Source organism: Parus major, chromosome 3, assembly GCF_001522545.3.
Source record: "Parus major isolate Abel chromosome 3, Parus_major1.1, whole genome shotgun sequence".
Taxonomy (NCBI): domain Eukaryota; kingdom Metazoa; phylum Chordata; class Aves; order Passeriformes; family Paridae; genus Parus; species Parus major.
This window is the reverse complement of record NC_031770.1, coordinates 87,761,689-87,779,333: the sequence shown is the minus strand read 5'-3', so window position 1 is coordinate 87,779,333 and position 17,645 is coordinate 87,761,689. Positions and strand designations below refer to the sequence as shown.

At 38.3% G+C, this 17,645-nt stretch overlaps 1 long non-coding RNA gene across 1 annotated transcript in view; it reads right to left on the bottom strand.

Annotated features, from left to right (window-relative positions):
• LOC117244081 overlaps nucleotides 1–12,774 on the bottom strand; it is a 104,198-nt gene extending 91,424 nt beyond the window's left edge. The window contains exon 1 of the long non-coding RNA XR_004496491.1: nucleotides 12,652–12,774. This is a non-coding gene — a long non-coding RNA (uncharacterized LOC117244081). The remainder of the gene's footprint in view (nucleotides 1–12,651) is intronic.
• Between the last annotated feature and the right edge of the window lie 4,871 nt (nucleotides 12,775–17,645).

The following is a 17,645-nucleotide window of genomic DNA, read 5'->3' as shown; positions in this document are numbered from 1 at the left end:
ACTTTTAATATGAATATTAAAAGTCATTTGTTTGGCAGCTTTCTCTTGCCAGCTCTTACATGAAAGCAACCAAGTCTATGTTACATAAATAGCTCTTATAATGGTATCACTTTTATTAATTCCTCTATCTGTTTTGAATGCCACTTTTTCATAGTGGGAGAAGGAAATAAATGTGTTTTTCCCCCTTTTGTTAATTTCTTAGGTTTAAATGCTGGGTTTCTGTATAATGTAAAATCCTTGTAACAGGGTATCCTGGACAGAACTAACAGTATTTCTACACCTGTGACCACTTCTTGGTATACCTAAATCAGTTCCAAATTCACTACTTGCATAGTACTAACAACAAAGATATATAAGAACAGGGAAGTTACTCAACCCACTCAGAAATCTGAGTCCTCAGATGGCTATCCCTTATTGAACTCAGAGCTATTGCAACTAGATTACTAGAGATTAAAAAAATGAAAGCCTGCTAAAAAAACCCCACAAGCCAGTTTAAAGATAATACTATGTTTTAATGGGCTGCAGCCAAGTACGATTTGAATGCCATCTATCTGTACAGCATCTCTAGGCATTCTGCTCCTTGGCTTCACTGCTCCCATGCTGATAAAGTTTCTCCTTTCATCCAGTCTGAACATTTCTTGTTTCAAGCAACACCTGCTCCCTCTGCTCCGTCCCCCAAGATGCACCATTTTTAAGTGTTTCCTCAACACCTTCCCTGCAGATAGTAGGGAGGCAGCTCTTAGGTCCTCCAGAGATAAGTCTTCCTCCTGACTTATTCAGTCCAGCTCCCTCAGCTTCTCCACACAAAGAACATGCTCCAGCCACCAGTGATCCTGGCAGTCCTCCTCTGAACTCGTTTGTCTGAGTCTTCTTTATATTTGCAAAATTAAAATTAGACACAGAAACACAATCACAGAAAGGCAATCATTTTCTACTGGCAGCAGACAAACAAATTGGTTGCCCCATCATCATTCCTTTCCCAGCTAACATCCCAAATCTTGAATGTGAAGGAAATCTCTGCAGTTTTACTCTAGAGCTGTCTGAGTCAACTCGCAGACTAAGAGGACAAATTCAGCCCTGTGGAGCACTGATGCACCCAGCTCTGTTCCTGCAGACACAACTGACTCCATGCACTTGGTCTGTGAGCTTCAGCCTGAGCCTAACAAAACACATCCTTGCAGAGACATGGCATGTTCTGGTAATCTGATCCTGGGGGAAAAAAAATAGAATTTTATCTCTTCATTGAGGGAACAATCATGAGAGGATTTGTAGAGATTCCCTCCTCCCTGTATGTCATCCTTCTGGTATATTCATGAGAGAACACTTTTTCTATACTCATCATCCTATTCTTTTCTTCTGAAGAGGAATCCTTTAAAAAAAAAAAAAAAAAAGGAAAATATCTGAAAACTTGAAAGCTTTGTTTTTATTTTCCATTTTTTTCCATCATTTCTCCCCTCTAATGATATTCCAAACAACATGATGTTAAGTGCTCTGAAAGCCATCTTGCCTTTTCATGCTCATATAATTTCTGCAATATCAAAAAATCCGACAAAGGCAATTATACCTGAAAGAAACAAACCATCTCTCCTTGCAGAGGCTGAAAGAATAATAAAACATGATTTGTACTAGCACTGAGCTAATTACAGTGACACCACTCCTGTGCTACAGTTCTTTTAGTGTCAGTGCTTACATTATGAACCCCTCATTTCAGGGTTTATAATTCTGCTCTACATTAGTTAGCTAATCTTACAGGAGTGCACAACACAGTTGTTAATGACTTCAATACTGACACTTTCCTAAAAATGGCATAAATTTTAAATTACTTTTAAATTTTGTAACTCCTTTGTCTGCTACATGGTATAAATCACAAGCAACTTGAAACCAAAACAGTTCAGTCAGAAAAAACCCATCAGAAATGTGATTTATATGATTGAACGTAAAAGTGTTTATTTTTGCAAAGTTTAGAGACAATAGTTGCTGTATATAATAACCATCTTCACTATCCTCCCACGCAGACATGAGATTAGGATTTTCTGGAAAGCTGAGGTTTCCATTAAAGAAATATCTAAATACTATCATGAGTAAGAAGAGAGTTTCATAAACAGCAAATGTCAGGTGGCAATAAAGCCACCAAACATCAGTGTTTTAAGTTTCACATGTGAAGACATTTATCTAGAAAAATATTCTGTGATTTCTGGTATCTGGCAAAGTACTCGGATAACTTGGAAATCTGCAGATAACCTGCCCACTTAAATATGTTGATTATTTTAGGCAACATGACAAATTCACTGGATATGCTTCACTGAGAATGCAGACTCCTGGGTCTGCAAATTACCAAAACAAAAAAGCACTGTCTTGCATCATGCTGGGACACAACATAAAACATGATCTTAATTATATCTTCTTTCTTATTTATATATAAAGTTATGCATTTACAGTATATGGTACCTATGGAACTGAGATAAAATTTTACAGCTTACACAGATAAAATTATATTTCTTCCAAAGTCTACTTTGACTCAATCATAAAAATAAATATTTAAAGCAAGAAGATAAGGAGCAGCCTAAGGCTATACAATCTGAAACAATATTCCCAGTATAAAAGAAAGAAGAGAGTAAGAATTCATTGCTGATAAAAGAAGTATTACATTGTTCTCTTTCAGAAAAAGAAGGGCTTTTTCTGGCTTTCTGCTGCCCATCAGTTTTTTTCCTCAATAAATGACAGAGAAATAACTTATTCCAAACTAATACTAGATTTCTTTTAACTTCTGAGAAACATGGTCATTCTTCTTATTATTGAACAATTATTACTGAACAATTTATAATTTTTCTTTTAATACTGCATTAAACATTGCTTCAGTTAATTTTCCTTGGGTAAAAAGAACCAGGTGAAGAAGACCTAATTCCCTCTTGCTGGGTTGACATAGACAATAAACAGTTTCTCTCATCAGTAGATGGTCTATCAGCTTGGAAACCAGTGATTAGTGAGCAAATGGTGTGCAATTATTCTATGTATGCCAAGGTATATATTTCTGGTAGTAGAACAAGTCATGGGTGACAGTAATTTACCTTTGTGCTACCCACTCCTTACCTCAGTAGCAGGATTATGATCTCAGAAGGTTTTGGTACAGTTGTCACTTGTTCTAAATTCATCCTGTTGGAACAAAACCGTGACTTCATATCTAGGGAAAGTGGCAGAAGAATTGTCTCCTCCTTGTATTCTTTAAAGAACATGAGTGACAGAACTGTGAGTTGCTACATTTCTTGAAATGAAAGAGGGATGGCATGGTTTCCTCCCAGTCTGTAGTATTTTCCTTCTGACTCACAATCCCAAACCACAGATATGTAACAGTTGAAAAAACCCACATATAATCTGTGGTAACCACAGAAAAACTAGTGGTTCTACTCTTAATAGGAAATCTAAATCTATCAAGTGAACATATCTGCAATTGATTTGTTGTGCTCCTGAAAATGTTTATATACTGATGCTACTAACAAGCTATTTAAGATGAAAATGGAAGGCGTATTTTCAATTAGTTTTAATAAAACACGTGTTTTATTAAAACTAATAAAACACATACACATATGCATGTATGTATTCTAATAAAAATATGAAACATACATTTATGAAACAGATTTCTTCACTATTAGAGCATATCCTTTGCATTTGCATTATGTCAAAGTGTCACCTGTTTATTTTGTTTGCTCAATGTGAGTAAAAAACAAAACAGGAAAAAAGGTAGTTGAGGTCAAACATGCTCTAGGCTAAATAGCTGCAACTCAGCAAGTAAGAGCATTTTCAACATAAATTTATTTCATTACCACACTCCTCTATATAGAAACATGTTTTAAAGTTTTCTGATGATATGTGGGAAGCTTGAGAAACAGGGAGAAAGCCACCAAAATCTATGATGTTGCAAAGGAGTTATAAAACCATTCAAAGGACAATCCTGAAGAGGAGGAAAACCTTGTCACTGAGCTAACTGGTCCAGAAAACTCACATTCACTCTGCTTGGGGCTCTGGAGAGGCTCTGGAGAAGGTCACTTGTCCTTGTATGTCCTTGTTGCTCTAACTGGCCTTCTCCTATGTGAGGAGACATACATGACCCATAGGGCCATGTCATTTCCAAGCCCTTCACAGGGAATCAAGGCAAGGTTATTATTTACCTTGTGCAGTCTTATTCCCTAATAACTATTGAACTCAAAGCTTTACTTAAACTCAGTTTGAAAGAGGAGGCTATGTCAAAAACAAGATCTTAGGAGTTTGAAGAATACATAGAGCTGGATAGAAGGACATGTTCAAACTGAGGCAAAGGCTGTGCCTTATGCTCATGCCATAAGAGATCTGAAAATCCATAGAAGACAAAATTTCTGTCATTATACCCATCAGCAAAACCTCATATCAGAGCTCACAGCTAAGCAGAAGACAAAGATGTGCTACAAGCTTTCTTAGCTCTGAAGCTCAAGGAACTTCTTGTGTACTTAGGTACCACCAAAACCTGAACTGTTCCATGATGAGCTGTATTATCTCCTGTATAGTCATTAGGTCCACTGCAAAAGGATCAAGACAGAGTATTATGTCTTGTGTTAATATTTTATAAGAAATTTTCAAAAACTAGATGAGTTGTTATAAATTACATTAATGACTACTTTGAAGTGACCTTTTAGCACTACTTGAACAGAGGAAAAATCCTGAAGAGCCACAAAACAGATTTCATCTTCAGCTTCAAGAGGTAAAAAGCATACTTCAGCAGTGTTTGTGTAAGATAAAACAATATATTTGCTTTCAGGAACAGACTAGCCCACACAGATTCTGCAGTTACAAAATGGATGATCAGTTCAGACTAGAATAATGGAGGCATATGAAAAAATTACCAGCAGGTACCTGCTGCAGTAATTTTAAAGCATTTGATGTACATTTTTTCTTTTAAATATTGGATCTTTTTTCAGTGTTTGAAAGGAAGTAAATATTTATTTCAATAGCAACTTTAACAAGGTTCCAAAACATTCTTTAAACCCTACTCCTTTGCTTGAAGTTATCAATTTACTGTTCTTTCATTCTCTGCTAACACATAAGACTGTAACAAAAAAAACAGTAGGACATTTATACTGCACTATATTTCCTTATTAAAAACATTACTATTATTATTAAAAATACGTATGTGAAGTAGTACCACAGCTAAAGTAAGTAAAATCTCACATCCTATATGATAGCAGCATTCCAAATGGAAAAGCTATATTTGATATGTCTGACTGGAGTTAAATTTTCTTCATAACAGACAGTAAGGGGCTGTGTTTGGGATTTGTGCTGGAAGAAGTGTTGTGCTAGAAGAAGCACAGCAATGTTCTACCTACTGCTTGCACACATCAGGAGTTTCTACAACTTGAATTTTTAAGACCACAGAAAACCCCAGACATGTAAGAAAACCAATTTGCCATAAAGTACTTTCTTCTACCGCCCTGCAACTTTAAGATGTTGATGTTATAGATGCTAACTAATGTAAAGGGCAACTGATGCCTTAAAAGCTGGAAGGAAAAAAAGTAGTAACGAGTCATCCAAACCTGATCACAAATAGGTGAGCTTTTTGATCAGTGCACATTGCTGGCTTAGCTCTGCTCCTGCTGAAGTCAAGGGTACTGTGAAAAATCTCTAACCAACAGCTACCTTTACAGTTCTCATGAAGCATAGGTCCAGTCTGAAAGCTTTAGTAGATATGATCACTGTGTATTTAGACACAAAGTTTAATTTTTACCATTCACTACCTTTTTTAGTCCTTAACAAGCCACACAGGTGAGTGGAAGTGAGGTACAGTCTATTTCTTATCATAAATCACCAAGCAAACTTATTTGAAAATACTGAACTTGTACTGATGATACTGAAGACAAAATTTAGCCCTCAAATCATCCATTATTAATATCAGTATCAGAGAAAGAAACAATGCTGCTGTAATTGCAAAGAAAACCCCAAATATCTTTGGGTGTAGGTTGAGCACATGTCCAGAATCAATCATACACAACCAGTGTACCATTAACATGAAATTATTCTCCTGATTAGAGCTGTTGGTTCAAGCAGAGTGAATTCCTGCCCATTCTCACTCTTATTTTATTAAAGTGGTGTTATAAATTATTTTTTTCTTGCCCCTCACAAATAGGAATAATAAAGAAAAATAGAGAGGAAGTTTTGGTGGCTTAGAAATATGAGTCATGTCCAATGTTGCCAATGGGAGTGACAAGGACTTGTCTGTATTTCACACAGTTGCTACCACCTACCAACTTTCTCCTGCTCATATTTTTATATGTCCCATTTTCTACTTACATTGTGTTTTCTAGATTGTCAGCTCCTTGCAGAAAGACCAGTGCACCTATTAAGTGTATTGAGTACAAAGGATGTCTCCATCTTAGTTTTGGCCTTTGAGTGCTCTGCAATATGAAATGGTAAATTCTAACTACTCTAAAAGTCTGCCTTGAAATATGGAAAGCAATACCACATTCCACTATAACAGCACTGAGAAAATCCCAGTAAATCACTAAGCAGCAATTTAGTGTCCCTGCTTGCAATTTCAAGAATGAGTCTCAGCAAGAAAACAGTGAAGGATGAAGGCTGAACTATGTATTTTCATGTATAAATAAAGGGAAAATCCCCATGAGAAATATTTCACCATCATGCAATCAAAGGCGGAGAAAGAAGTCATAATGTTTGGAATATTATTTTTGTACTATTTGTTTTTAACTATGTTAGTGCTGTTTTAATTATATTGCTAAAGATTTATGCAGCCATGGATAGTTAAATGAAACAGAAAGGCAAATCTCTGAATTCTATCTGGAATACACTTTATTCTCTGCAGTCAGGAACAATTTTATGAAACAATTTTTAAAGACGTCCGTACAGAGCAGCATTTCTCAGCATGATAAAAAAGGTAATTAATGCTGTGGGAGCTCATTTCAACAGCAGTGTTATGAAAACAACTAAAGCTTTAACAAAAATGGGGACAGAAATTATTTTTATATAATAAAAGGTATTTCCTGTAACTATTCAAGAGGTCTGCAAGATTAGTGTGGGCTCTAGAAGCATTAGAGTCAGGGTTCATTTCCTTAACTTATCTGTAAAAGGTAAGTAGAGAGACGGATGAAAGATCAGGTTCTAAGTAAGTCAGAGGGAAGAAAAAAAAAGTGTGATTATTTTTTCATGTATTTTACTAGAAGTACAGCTGAAGTATTTGTCTGGATTTTCCAAATGCCTGCTATCATTAAATGAAACAGAAGATGCATTGGATCTTGAGTACAATCAGAAAAACTGAAAAACTGCGCTGAATAGCAGAATTGCACCACTTGCAATAAAATTCTGGAGAAGCAGAATGAGCTTTTGAGGTTTAAGAGGTTTTGCCTTCTCTCTCAGCTTAAGTACAGGAAGAAAACTACTTTTCCAGTTTTTCTTTCTTCAACTGTTCCCATATTTGATTTCACTTTTCAGAATTAGTTGGACAGTTCATACAGAAGGGATTTAAAGAAAATATCTTGGTTACAGTTATTTATTTGAAGCAGAAAAGTCAACAATATTGAAAAACTCTAATTTGAATTTTGAAATATTTCCACTAGTCTATTTGAAATATAATTAATGATCAAAATGGAACCTATGCATTAATAGAGAATTAGCTAAGAAGCAGAAATGAGATATCAGAAAACTCAAAAGATCCTTCTTCTAATATCTGAGTGCTTAATAGGGCCTGGTCTTTCACCACTAAATATTTATTCAAGTATCTTTTCACTAGATTTTTATGAACCTTAAGTACTAAAACAATTTATATAAATTTTCTGGAATAATTTTCTGTATATTAATCACTCCAGAAATTGAAATTTAATGTAAAAATCAAATACTAATAAATTCCAGATTAAACACAGTACCTAACGGAGTTTTTGCCCCTATTATTCCTGGTGTTGTGTAGATCAGAGATTCTCAGTGACAATTACACTTGAATATGAAAACTGAACTGGCATCAACTAAAAAGGAATTTTGAAACTTCCCCACACATTTCTAAAGCAAAAAGCATTATTTTGTTACAAAAAATGCATGTTCAGTTATTTTATTACGACCAGGTAGGGATAGAAATCTTTCAGGATCTTTGAAAAAGCATTCTTCAGTTATACAACTATTTGCAGGATCAATTTCAGTACAACTTCAAGTAAATTAATAATTTTCTGCCTTCCAATATTCAGTCTTCTCTTTAAAGAACTCAGTTGAAATACAGAACCTGTGAAATCTTTAGATTTAGTTTGGCATTAATGTGAATTCCAGTATCTTGCCAAGTATAAAGGCTTTTCTTGTCTTACAAAGGAGAAAAAAATACTGGAAGGGCAAGTAAAAATCTCCTTTCTGTAGTTAGATACTTAGCTCTTTTTCCTCTTATGAAAGTGTTGGAGTTTCTTTAGTCTCCTGAAACATCTCTAGGATTAGTGACAGATCAAATGCTCCTTCTGCCTTACGCAACAACAAGGTACTTATTTCATTAAAACAACATAAATCACAGAAGTCATGGCTACTCATTCAGCTCACTAACAGCCCAGGTCCCACTTCACTTAGAAATTTTCTGTTTTCTTGTCATTCCATTTAATGGACATATTAGTGTATCTTATTCTTCCTATCTTACTTAAAAGTGAACTAAACACACAAATCACCTGCAGATGATTAATATGACAGCAGTTGTTTGAAAGCACAATAGCAACCATCAGGCTTGAGATGAACAAAACATGCAAGAATGAGAATGCTAAATAAAAATCATATTGCTTGTCTGAGTTAGATGTTAAAGACAGAATAATAAAAGAAAGGTTCACCCTTCACAATGAATTCTTTAGCACTGCTGAGTTTGTCTAAGTTATTTGCTTAAAGTCATGAGTTTATGAAACATAAAACAATATTTGGCACTGAATCTTTAAAATAGTAACAGATGCTGTGCTGGTTTTGGCTGGGGTAGAGATCACTTTCTTCAAAATCTGGGGCTGTATTCTGGATTTGTGCTGAAAACAATGTTGACAAAATACACATGTTTTTGATACTGCTGAGCAGCATTTACAGTGTCAAGGCTTTTCTGTTCCTCATCCCATGTGACCTGCAAGGAGGCTGGGGGTTCTCAAGAATCTGGGAGGAGATACAGCTGACCCCAAATACCAACAGGATATCCCAAACCATACAGTATCATGCCCAGCTATAATTTAAACATGAGGGAAGGAGAAGACATTTGGAGTGATAGAATTTGTCCTCCCAAGTCACCATTAAACATGATGGGGCCCTGCTCTCTGGAGACGGCTGAACACTTGTCTGTCCATGGGAAGAAGTGAAAACATTCCTGATTTTGCTTCGCCTCCATGCACAACTTTTGCTTTAAAAACCTCTTGTCTCAACCCACTATCACTATTTTGTCTCTCCCCCATTCCACTGGTGTAGGAGTGTATCTGCATGGGCCCTGGTTGTTGGTTGAGGTCAAACCAAGACAGATGCACTGCAATATTTTAAGACTTTTATACACATACTGTTTATTTTTGACTTGTCAGCTATTTCATATATCTGCACTCACAGAAAGCAAAATAAGTTAACAAACTGAGCCATTCCTTAATGGCTGAAACCCAGCTACGCTGAAGCCAGGGATAACAGGGGAAGAATTTCAACAAAGTCAGCAACATTTTAACTTAAAATGTGGACAGGACAAGTATGCAAACAAAAACTTCCTATTTTATGTGCTACATAAAGCTAAGACTTTAAACAAGCTCTCAAATTCTTAAACTGTGCAATGGAACAAATTTGCAAAGCCCAGTTTAGAAGCTCCCTAAAAAAGTTATCACAGAAAAAGGTAGGAACTACAGAAAATGACAGAAGCCAAACTACAGGTAAGTAAATGGCAAAATTCTGTATTGCCATTCAAATGACAGAGTTTCCCACCAAGCCTCTAAACTGTCACTTATGATTTACAGCAACATAGTAATTTCAGATTTTCCTTTTCTTCTTCTTTTTTTAATTAAAATAACCCACTCTTTTCTCATATCTGATGTATTTGAAATTCATTCAAACTGATCTGTGCTGAAGTCTTTTTTAAACAAACCCTGAGGCATTTTTATGCAAGTCTTAGTTGGAATTCACATATCATAAAAGTAAAAAAAAAAATAAAAATAAAAGGCATTATGGGACAGAAAGAAGGATCAATAAAGACATTGCATCACTGTTTCAAGAGAAATTTTGACTGCATTAACAATACCTGCTGTGTAGTGGAGTGTGTGTAAATGTGATGCTGTTTCCACCTGGGCTGCTGCTATTTAAGATAATTTATCTCAGAAAAGATCATTGCTGAAGTGTCAACTAACACCCCATCTCTATTTTAGACCTCTATTTTAGAGCAGAGGAAGGAGGCCTGTGTCTTCACTGGAGCTGGTAACGTCAGACAGCTGTTGCTAACCACAGTCTTTCATATTCTTTTCCTGCTGTCTGCACCAGACTGCGGACACCTGAGTAGAGACAATTTCTTAATACTTATTCTGCAACTTTAAGAGCTATTTAGTCACTAGAAGCCTTTTGTATTAACTTTTGTTCAAACCTTAAAATTCTGCTGCTGACTCTACAGCTGTCATCGAAGCTTAGCCTACAGACCATAATAAATTTTTAGGCCAAGGGTTCCCTTGAAGCAATTTGTATTTTTACATGAAATTAAAATAAGTGCAAATGCCTTCCAACAGCTGCCCTTATTCCTAAACAGAGAGTGGAAAAGTGATGTTTTAGATGGCTTTTAACTGGGCCGAATTTTTTTTCTGCAATTTTTCACACTTGGGCAATTCTGTAAATTTCTCGAGATTTACAGAACCCTGCTTACCCAGCACTGCCCAAAAAAGCTTATCAGCAAACAATGAACTATTTAAAATAATGTTCTTTCAAATAAAAATGCCTCTTAAATGAAATCATATGGTATTTATCTTAACTGTTTATAAATACAAGTCTGATCAACTGCTCTTATTAACATATTCTACCAAATAATCCACCAAACTAATCCTCTTTTAATTATTTTCCTCTTTTTTCCATCATTTATAAAGCAAGCTGAAGCAACCACTGTGTACTGATTTGACTAATGTATATAATTGTCAAGAAAAGACAAGACACTAGATCACAGCAATTGGCAGTTTGAAACGAAGTGCAAATGCAATCCTTGAAAGATGGTTCCTAGAGATGGTATCAGGAAATCTGCAGCTCTGAGAACAGTTCCATGCCAAGCACAGAATATTGCCAGCAAATCAACTACAGAAACCTTGTAAAAGATTATTCTGCATTACTGAGTAAGTACTTAATTTCCATCATACTGATTTCTTTAACTCCACCACTCAAAAGCTGTAAAAAATGCCTTAAATCTTTTATTATTCATTAATATGACATGTTCATTAACGTAAATGAAGCTAATTTAATCATATTCAGGTGCTATATTGGCTAGATGATAGCATTTTGTCTTTTAAATAGTTTGTCTTTTATTCTACTATCTTCATCAAACAGTATTCTGAATGATTATCACAGTGCTGCTACGAAGTTACAGCACTATTACATCCTGACTAAGAACTTCAGGTCACCTACAGCATTTACACAAAATACCACAAATCAAGGCAAAGCACCTCAGGCTATGCAGCAAGAAAGTAATTCCTTATAGCACTGTATGTGTTTCTAAGGTCTTTACCATTTGGATTATTACATTATCTCAGTTTTATATTCACCAATCAGGAGGTAAATGTCAGCTGGAATCATTGAATCTCAATTTTTTTACACCTTTCATTTTGTTTGATGAGCTTTTTACCAATCATAATTTATTGCTCTGATGAAAGTATAAGGCAAAAAGCTCAGAGTGTAATCAAGGCTAATGGTGAATCAAATACCATGTGATAATAAATCAGCAAGGAAAAAGTACTCTGGAGACAAATTGAGATGTTTATCATTTCAGTATGAATACTATTAGAATAACTGTTTATGTAAAATAAAAAAACTGTACAAGAAAACCAAACAAACACCCAAGTTACAAAAAAAAAAAATCAATATTCTCTTATAAAAATAAAACCCAAAACTTCCAACAAGCAGCTAAATTTTGCAAAAATAAAGTACTTTTTCTGCATTAGAGTATGTAACAATGAGAACTAATAAGAAAGTCTGAGATGCTAAAACATTTGAATTTCATAAACAGCAATGAACATTGTCAGTCACAGCTGGCAGTAATCCTGACACTTGATCTTTTAAAACTTATTACTCCAGAGAAAATCCCCCAACTCTTCTATGAGGCAGCATTTTGGAGTTACTGGAACATTTTTTCTTTGGCAACTTTTATTTTATAAAAGGATGACATATGTGGAAAAAAAAACAAAAAACAACTGAGAAAAAAAACACAGTAGTTTGCTTAAGGACAAAACCTACCTCAATCTGAAAAAAAACTCATTCACTTTAATTGCTTTTCTGAAAGGCCCTGAGACAGAAGCTAAAACATGTAATAGCTAACAGATACATTTAAATAGGAGCTTATTTATTTTTTTTTTACTATCACAAAACTTGCATATTTTGAGTCAATAAAAATGGTTAAGCGTATAACTTTTTCATCCTTTTATTAATAACTATTAAACAAGTGTTAGACTGCATTTACAGTACCTTTGGATATTGTTTGACAGGGATCAGAACTCTCTCTGACAGCTTTATGTTTTTGTTGCTGATGACATCAAGATACTTCTTTTCTTCATCTTCCTTCTTGCCTTCCGAACCCTGAAATTTTTCCATTTCTGTAAAATATCACAAAACAGCACAATCAGTGATGCGATATTTGTCGTCCTTGGGAAGTTTAAACTTACACACTCCTATCCAGGCTGCACACGGATCACCTGTGCTGTTTGCACTCACATGGCAGGGACTGCTGTCTTTTAGTGAACTGGGACTTTTAGCAGTGCTGAGAGGCAGGTGACAGTCCACAGGTCACATTCCACAACTAATTCTTCCCCACCTGAAAGGGAAGCCAATCTCAGCAAATGATCTCATCAGGAGCAGGAATAGCTGAGGCTTACAATTCCAGCTATCAGTCTAAGTGGAATAATATCATCACAGCTTGATGCTTTTTGTAAATGGGACCTGCAAGAACTAAGCTGGACTCTATCTGCAATGGCTAATATTCAGTACAAATACCAGAAAACTGAAGAAACTTCTTGTTCTTACTGAGTGTCCATTCAAACACTTCTGAATTAGCTAAAGGTTATACAAATTAAGATAAGAAATTAAGTTAACTCTTGCTCAAAAATATTCTTCAATTAAGAAATGCAGTAAAAAATTGTGATGTGATATATATATAATTGCTAATTTGTAGAACACTAAAATTTACAAAAAAAACCCCAAAAAACAAACAAATAAACAAACAAAACCAAAAAAAATATATTCAGGTAGAATAGTTTTGAATTCTTTATTCCCTAAAGCTGTACAACCAATGGATAACAACAAATAACTGAATTAATCATTCTGCAAAGAACATCTTATATAGTGCCTGAGAGCTCCCTGACAGAAAAGGTACTATTGAAAAAGCTGCTTTTGCAGCAGTGACATTTTTGACAGCACAAAAAATGGCAATGCTTATAATGAGCTAATTATAACTGAATTATTGCTGTAAAGGGCCAGCTGTGGGTCTCAGAAACATGCTGTTTCAAGGACCAGAGAATGGAAAGGAGGAGCACAGCCACAGCACACTCTAACATTCATACACAAGTTTCTTTGACTTCCAACAAGCATAAAGAAAAAATGCATTGAAAAGAACGGCCCATGTCATGATTTGTTAATAAATGTTTATGCTACTTTTATGAGATCAAAAAATGTATTTAAAGCCTGCTCCAGCAGACAGTTTTCAATGTTAGTCATAAGCTCTTTTAAAACCTTTCAGAGCACACACTTAAAAGACCTCAGATGGGATACACATTCAATAATTTAGGATTAGAAAGTTATTTACAATCACTAAAAGCATCAGAAGAACATTTCATTATCGTAAAATACTTGAATACATGTAAAAAAATGCAGAATGTCATATTCAGTGGAAGATTAATCTGGAAAGCAGCAAGCATCAATTAAGTAAAATACTCATTTTGAGCAGGTTTAATAGATAAAAAGTTCTTTGAAAACACATCCAATGCAATTATACAAAGGGTTGTGATATGGGGGCACAGAGGGGAGAGACAAAGGTGCATAAAGAGGGAAAAGTGTTACAAGCACAGTAAATACTAAATTAAATTAATGAATTTCCCAAATGTATTGTGAATACAGCACTAAATTAGGTCATTCTAAAAGGCAGGTGGGAAAAGTCAATCTACAGGTACACACATATTTCTCTAGAATCACAGAAGTTTAAGCCGGAAAAGACCTTTAAGGTGATCAAGTCCACCACTAAACCACATCCCTAAGTGCCACACATACATGTCTTTTAAATACTCCCAGGGATAGTCATTTCACCACCTCCCTGGGTAATCTGTTCCAACGCCTGATAATGATTTTTATGAAAACACGGCTCCTGCTGTCCAACCTGAACCTCTCCTGATACAGCCTGAGGCTATGTCTTCTCATCCTGGCACTACTTGCCGGGGGCGGGGGGGGGAAGAAACCAAGCCCCACCTGACTACAAACTCCTTTCAGGTAGTTCAAGAGAGCAATGAAGTTCCCCCTGAGCCTCCTTTTCTCCATGCTAAACCACAACTCTCTCAGCTGCTCCTCATCAGACCGGTGCACCACACCCTTCCCCAGCTCTGTCGCAGCTCTCTGGGCACGCTCCTGTCTCTCCGTGTCCTTGTGAGGGGCCCAGAACTGGACACAGCACTCCAGGTGTGGCCTCACCAGTCCTGAGTACAGGGGGACAATCCCTGCCCTGCTCCTGCTGGCCACACTACTGCCGACACAGGCCAGGATGCCATTGGCCTTATAAACAACTAAACTCTTTCTCCTGGAAAGCTGAAGATGCTTAAAAGTCTGTATGGTCAGAAGGGATGGGTACTAAAGGTTAGGACAAAATTCTCCCCTTTTAATCATCTACCAGGCCTTGCAACTAGTCCCAGTCTAGTGCTTTGTTTTTGACTTAGAGTACATGGAAGTTTTGGAATCAAAGTGGCTTCTCTGCTGAAGTTAATGAAAGACTACTTCAGCTGAGCTTATCAGACTTAAGTAAACAAGTTTGTTGATCTACCAAGACTGAGACAAGCTGTGGCACTTTAGTGGGTTTCACTCCATGACAAGGCCCGAGCTCTAAACCCAGAAAGCCAGTCCCAGCCTATTATGGGAGGCACAAGAAACAGCAGTGTAGAGTTGAGTTTCCTCCAGGGAATGAAAGGCAACAGAGAGTTGATTTCAGGGCAAGTCCCATAGCAGTTAAGGTCAGGCACACAGAGAGAAGCAAATGAAAAGGGATTGTGATGAGGGCCAGGCTGTAAGCCCAGAACTACAGCAGAAGGCAGCAGGGACACTGAAGATATCATGTTTCTGTCAGGGAGCAGTGGCAACTAGCCCATGACCACAGCCATATGCACATAGATCTTGAGTATCATCTCCAAGGAGGAAGAGTCCACAAGCACCCTGACAGTGCCTGGTCACCCTCACAGTGAAAAACAAAGTCTCCCAATATTCAGAGGGAAGTCCTGGGTTCTGGGCACCCCTGAAAAGACTCTGGCTCTGTCCTCTTTGTACCTTCCCATCAGTTACTGGTATACATTGGAAAAGATTTCCCATGGGGTCTTCTCCAGATTGAGCAGCCTGGAGACAGCTCTCTTAGTTCTTCCTTTGTAAGAGAGATGCTCTAGACCCTTCATCACCCTTGTGAATGCTTATTTGACACTCCCCAGTATGTCCATCTCTACTTATTTTCTACTTACACACACTGGACAGACTGCTCCAGTGAAGTATCACCTCTTTTGACTGAGGAGGAAGAAATCCCTTGAGATGGTTTATTTCTAAAACAGAACACTGAATGATCAGTGAAACCAGTGAATTTATATGAAAAATATGGCATTAGGATTTTGCTTGAGAGTGGAGCAGTCATACGAGACAAGCCATCTTGGAAGTTTTCAATCCCTGGGGCTAGAGTTTGTATCTCCTGGGTGTGGTCCCATGGTATCACCAAGGAGTCATTGTGACACATGTGACAACAAGCCTTTTGGATGCTTGGGGGAGCCCCAAAAGGCCAAAGTGTCTGGCCTCCTCCATTGGGGCCAGACATCTGGAGGTGGGGGGAAAAAGGACCCCCATCCCACTGTGTGATTTCTGAGGGCACAGAGAAGATTTTCTGGACAAGGACACTGACAGGGCCTGGGGTGCTGGTCCCAGTCTGCCATGCACTCAGGCTCTGGCTGCAACTGCTGACAGGCCAGGAATCCTTTTCCCAGCTTCCCAGCTCCTGCCGGCACATACCAGAGAGGTCAGTTACCACCGTCCTGCCTCAAGAGCTAAAACATGCCAGTGACATGTGACAGTGACACCCCAGTGTCACTCATCTGCCCCAGGATGGTCCCTGGCACTGGTAGCAGCTCAAGAGCTGTCCTGAGGCAGAGCAGGCAGTCCTTTAATGCTCAACTTCAGTAGCTTTGCTGCTGGCTGCAGACTGTGTCCTGAGCACCAGGGAACACATCAGCTTATCTCTTTGGTTTGCAGGGCAAAATGGCCTCAGAGAAAAACTTGGCAGAAAGCAGCACCTCTTCTGCTGCCAGCACCAGCCAGGTGTCCCGGGCTGCACATCAAGGTGCTTCAGAGAACCTAAGGTGCCCAATCTGCCAGGCCGCCATTAATGACCGAGCTTCCGAGAGCTGGCGTCGGCATCCTTTCTGTTTTTACTGCATGGTGGAGTGGTTCCACAGAAGAGCAGAGGGCCTGATATGCCAGTCACCTTTCCCAGACACATTCCACATGGTGGGAGACAGTAACTCTAAGGTGCATTCCATCAGTGAGTCCATCAGCTCTGCCAGCCATAATCAACGAGAGCGAATTGGGTCCCGTGCTGCGGAAAGATGTCAGCATCATTCCTCAGGACGCCAGCACTGCATGTCTCACTGCAGAAGCCGTGGGGGCAGCCGTGGGGGCAGCCGTGGGGGCAGCCGTGGGGGCAGCCGTGGGGGCAGCCGTGGGGGCAGCCGTGGCAGGGCCCAAGAGACGAGCCGAAGCAGGTATCCAAGGAGTCATTACAATGGCCGCACCAGGGTCCAGAAGGCCCAGAGCTACAATCGCTCAAGCAGCAGGAGACGGCAGCAGAGCAGGGCTCAGAACACTGCTCATGACAGGGGCCGAGCTCCAAGGACCAAACGGCACGCCCGTACCTTCTCAAGGAGGCGCATGCGCCGTCAGCAAGAATATCAGGTGTCTTTCATAGAACCGAGGGCAATAAGGAGCCGATCTCGACAGAGGTCGCGCAGTTCTGCCAGCAGAACATTGAGGGAGTACCTAAGGAAGATGGAACGAGATGAGGGACGAGCTCTAAGGTATGACTGGTACCTCCGTGACTCTTCAGGGAGGAGCAGGCGCCAACAGCAGGGGCGCCGGGTGTCTTACAGAGAACTGCAGATTACAAGGAGCCGAACCCCACGAAGGCTCTGCAGCACACGGCCCCAGAGGGAGAATCCAAGGAGGATGGAATGCCATGT